The sequence below is a fragment of the Leucopleurus acutus genome (genome assembly GCF_964270905.1).
Source record: "Leucopleurus acutus genome assembly, chromosome: 8".
In the NCBI taxonomy this organism is placed as follows: domain Eukaryota; kingdom Metazoa; phylum Chordata; class Mammalia; order Artiodactyla; family Delphinidae; genus Leucopleurus; species Leucopleurus acutus.
Genome location: NC_139151.1, coordinates 73,587,395 through 73,592,270, shown reverse-complemented (window position 1 = coordinate 73,592,270; position 4,876 = coordinate 73,587,395). Strand labels below are relative to the sequence as shown.

The 4,876-nt window shown below is 41.7% G+C and overlaps 1 pseudogene across 1 annotated transcript; it reads right to left on the bottom strand.

The window, feature by feature from the left end:
• Window positions 1–1,067: 1,067 nt before the first annotated feature.
• LOC309965720 (protein artemis-like) lies at window positions 1,068–2,611 on the bottom strand (annotated as a pseudogene). The gene is made up of 2 exons: window positions 2,117–2,611; window positions 1,068–2,036 (listed from the first exon to the last, which is right to left on the bottom strand). The product of its transcript is annotated as a protein artemis-like (transcript).
• Window positions 2,612–4,876: the final 2,265 nt, after the last annotated feature.

The following is a 4,876-nucleotide window of genomic DNA, read 5'->3' as shown; positions in this document are numbered from 1 at the left end:
AAGAAGAAGAGGAAGAAGAAGGAGAAAGGAAGGAAGGAAGGCAGGAAGGAAGGAAGGAAGGAAGGAAAAGAGAAAGAAAGAGAGAGGGAGGGAGGGAGAAGGAAGGGCAGGAGAGAGAGAGAGAGAGAGAGAGAGAGAGAGAGAGAGAAAGAAAGAGAGAGGGAGGGAGGGAGGAAGAAGGAAGGGTGGGTGACAGAGAGAGGGAGAGAGGGAGGGAGGGAGGGAGGGAGGGAGGGAGGGAGGGAGGGAGAGAGAGAGAAAGAGAAAGAAAGAATGAAAGAAAGAAAGGAAAGGAAAGAAAAAGAATAAAAGTCAAAGCAAGACCAATTCAGCAGTGAATTATTGGGATTTTTTTTTTCTACCAGTATCTCCAGCCTGGACCCAGAGGCATGCAAAAATCCAGAATTAGGCACTGGTGCAGACAGTAGGAGCTCCAAGAGATCTCTCATTTTAATCTAAGAAATGAGAAAGGGTGCACCTAGGGGTCCAAGAAGAGAAAATTGTAACTAATTTGTTTTTTTTTTTTTTTTTGCGGTACGCGGGCCTCTCACTGTTGTGGCCTCTCCCGTTGAGGAGCACAGGCTCCGGACGCGCAGGCTCCGCGGCATGCGGGATCTTCCCAGACCGGGGCACGAAGCCGTGTCCCCTGCATCGGCAGGCGGACTCTCAACCACTGCTCCACCAGGGAAGCCCTGTAACTAACTTTTAAACCAGGCACCCCCAAGATCTGCTCATCTCCGGCCCAAATACACCTTTCAAATCTTTTGATCACACAATACCTTGCCTAACCTGTTGGTTCTTTCCTTAGATCAAAAAAGTTGAGATGAAGAATAAGTAATTAACTGAAGACCAGGTCTTTTTCCTAGTAGCTTCCCCTTCAGTAATCTCACAAACCATGTGAACAAGATAGCATCTAAAGAAAGATCACAAGGCGTCGACAAGCCTGCACACAGTGGGAGATGGCTATGAGTTTGATCCCCCATCTCAATGATTAACTGAGATTACTTCCCCTTTAAAAATTTTCATGGCTGAGCAAAATCTTTGGAGTTGGTTTTTTGGGGGGACATGAGTTCACCTTTTCCCCAGATTGCTGGCATTCTGATTAAAAGCAATTTTCCTTTCTACCAACAACTGCCTCTCGGGTACTGACTTTCGAGTGGTGAGCAACCGGACCTGAGTTCGGTAACATTCACAGGACAGATGTGGTTCAAAATATCTTTAATCTCACTGTAGGAGGAGTTAAAAAAAAAAAAGTGAGCTCTGTACAAACTCTCTCCAATCCTCACAATGACATTGTTTTTTCTGGTTCTTTCTCCAAACCACATAGTGGATGGCTTCATGCCGACTGTGTGAAGTGGAATTCTATTTTTGGAACTAATTCTGCAGGGTAACTTATTCCACTGAAAATATCCTTCTGCTTTTGGAAGCTGACATGTGTGGATCTGAGTGCTACCGTCTGTTATGAGATGATGAAGAATGTCAGGTATGTTTCTAAATGTCTCGTTTATCCACAAGAACCTGGACTCCTAACTCCTCACTAAGGCTGATGAATACTCCCACCCGTTAGCTGCTTTGAGTTCAGCCACACATCATGGTACAGACTCTGAACGACCCAGCTTCAAACCAGCTCGGATATTCCACTCAGACACTCCACCCAACTAGGAATTCAATAATATTCTGGACTGCAGAAAGTAGTATATAAGTACACACTCTAAGATGTCTTGCAGTCTGCCCCCAGAATGCAAGCTTCTAGCAGCTTCTCCTTTTGCGAGTCTGAAGTCTCCCATGTACAAGACAGTTCTGTTATTGCCCTAAAATAAAAACGTAATTGATCCTGGGCAATGACCAGCTGGTAAGAGAGTCACAACATCTCTCCCTTCTCTCTTGATCCTTCAATGACTAAAGATATCTGGGTAGGAGTTTCAATTTCAGTTGATATAATTCGTTTCTCCCAAAATCTTTAGTTAACAACAACTAGTTGACAACTCTTTAGTAACAGCGAACAGTATAAGTAAACCTTCAAGCTGGTGGAAATCCTGGTCCTGGCATCTACTGGCTGTGTGACCTTGGGAAACTCATTTAACCTCTCTGATTCTTCGGGTTTCCTCATCTGTACTCCAACCTTCTTTTCAAAGTAGGGCCTCTTAATCCTTTCATGTGATCCTTATGGCAGTGGGACAGGAAGAAGGTGTGGGCCCTCAGGTTCTCCCTGTCCAAGAAGTCAATGGAGATTGTTGGATACTCGGCCATTTGCCCCTTGAAGGAGCTCACACCACCAGCCAACCACAGTGAACTGGCCACCCAGCTGGGTGTGGAAGCCCAAGCCACCGCTGACTGCACCACCACATCTGGGAACCTGCCCAAAGATTTCTTAAACATGATAGAAAAGCACTAGCAATAAGAGAAAAGTATTGACTAATTGAATTTTATCAAAATTTAAAACTTTGATTTTCAAGAAACACTGTTAAGAGAAAGGTCAAAAATACTCACAATACATACACCTCACAAAAGACTTATTTCCAGAATAAATACAAAGAACACTTGCAACTCAGTAAGAAGACAGCAACCCATTTTTAAAATTGCCAGGCTTCCCTGGTGGTGCAGTGGTTAAGAATCCGCCTGCCAATGCAGGGGACACGGGTTCGAGCCCTGGTCCAGGAAGATCCCACATGCCGCAGAGCAACTAAGCCCGTGTGCCACAACTACTGAGCCTGCACTCTAGAGCCCGCGAGCCACGACTACTCAAGCCCGCAGGCTAGAGCCCGTGCTCCACAGCCAGAGAAGCCACCGCAATGAGAACCCTGCGCACCGCAACAAAGAGTAGCCCCCACTCGCCACAACTAGAGAAAGCTTGCACACAGCAATGAAGACCCAACACAGCCAAAAATAAAAATAAAATAAATTTAAAATTGCCAAAATATTTGACTGTCATTTCACAAAAGGATATATTCTTGAGAGAATACCTGTGAGGGAATTTGAGGTGATAAAAATGTTCTACGCCTTGACTAGCAGGGTGTTACATATATTTGTCAAAACGCCATAAACTGCACATTTTAAATAGGTGTATTTTACCTAAATTATAACTCAAAGTTTTTTTTAATAAAAGGGAAAGGGAAGGAAAAGAGGGTTGAAGTTATAGAACATTATGCATGGGTAGATTATCTATTTCTGAATTTAAATATATGATATCAAGTGAAAAATTAAAGTTATTGAATACTACCATTGAGCCCACGTATTTTTCTAAAACGTAGTCTCTCTCCCCTCCCCCACCCAAATATATATATTTGCTTATATATACCCACACAGAATGGATACAGAGAAAAAGCATGTCAAAAGTTACTTTGTAGAGCATCAGAGGAAAGGGCGACGGCCCTTTTATTTTCATTTTATGCCTGCCTATACTTCTCAAACTTTCAATTAGTCCATATTAGTTTTAAAATAAAATAAAATTTTAAAACTTTAATGCCCTCAAAGACCTGCCTTCTGCTCTCTAAATGATACAGTTAAAAGACAAGATAGGAAGGTATCTATTCTTTCCAAGTATTTTTATTATTCATACTTATGACATGTGTAGAAACCTTCACTTTTTTATTGTAGAAAAGTATACATAACGTGACATTCACCATTTTAACCAATTTTAAGTATACAGTTCATTGACATTAAGGGCATTCCCACTGTTGTGCAACCACCACCACTATCCATCTCCAGAACTTTTTTTTTTCTTTTTTTCCAGAACTTTTTCATCATCCCAAACTGACACTCTATACCCCCTAGAAAATAACTCCCCATTCCCCCACCCTCTAGCCCCTGGCAATCACTAATCTACTTTCTGTCTCTATGAATGTGACTACCTCAGGTACTTCATATAAGTGGAATCATACAATATCTGTCTTTTGTGTCTGACATTTCATTAGCATAATGTCTTCAAAGTTCATCCATGTTACAGCACGTATCAGAATTTCACTCCTTTTTAAGGCTGAATAATACCCCATTGTTTAATCTAGTCATGCATCCATGGGCATTTGGGTTGCTTCCATCTTTTGGCTATTGTGACTAATGCTGCTTTGAACATTTTTGTACAAATATCTGCTTGAGCTCTCCCTTTCAATTTTTTCGGGTATATACCTAGAAGTGGAATTGCTGGACCATGTGATTATTCTCTTTAATTTTTTCCTCATCTGTAAAATAAGTATGATTATCCCTGCTCTGTCCACACCTGTGGGGCTTTGCGAACCAGATAAGAACTCCTTTGTAACTTGGTAAACGTCAAATTCATGAAAGATTATGAGAAAGTTTTTATGAGGAAGAGTATAATCTTAAAAACAAAATACGTATAAATAATTTTTTTAAAAAATTAAGAATAACAACTAAATGAACAGTTATTGAATGCTTCGTGTGCCAAGCACTGACCTATGCATTTCACAGGTGTTAGCAAACTTAAGCCTCATAACAATCTTGTGAAGTAGGTATTACTACAGTTGGCCCTCCGTATCTGTGGGTCCCACATCCACAGATCCAACCAACCATGGATCAAAACTATTCAGTAAAGACACAGATGTAGAGAATGGAGTGGAGGACACGGGGAGGGGGAAGGGTAAGCTGGGACAAAGTGAGAGAGTGGCATGGACATATATACACTACCAAACGTAAAATAGATAGCTAGTGGGAAGCAGCCGCATAGCACAGGGAGATCTGCTCAGTGTTTTGTGACCACCTGGAGGGGTGGGATAGGGAGGGTGGGAGGGAGGGAGACACAGAGGGAAGAGATATGGGAACATATATATATGTATAACTGATTCACTTTGTTATAAAGCAGAAACTAACACACCATTGTAAAGCAATTATACTCCAATAAAGATGTTAAAAAAAAACTATT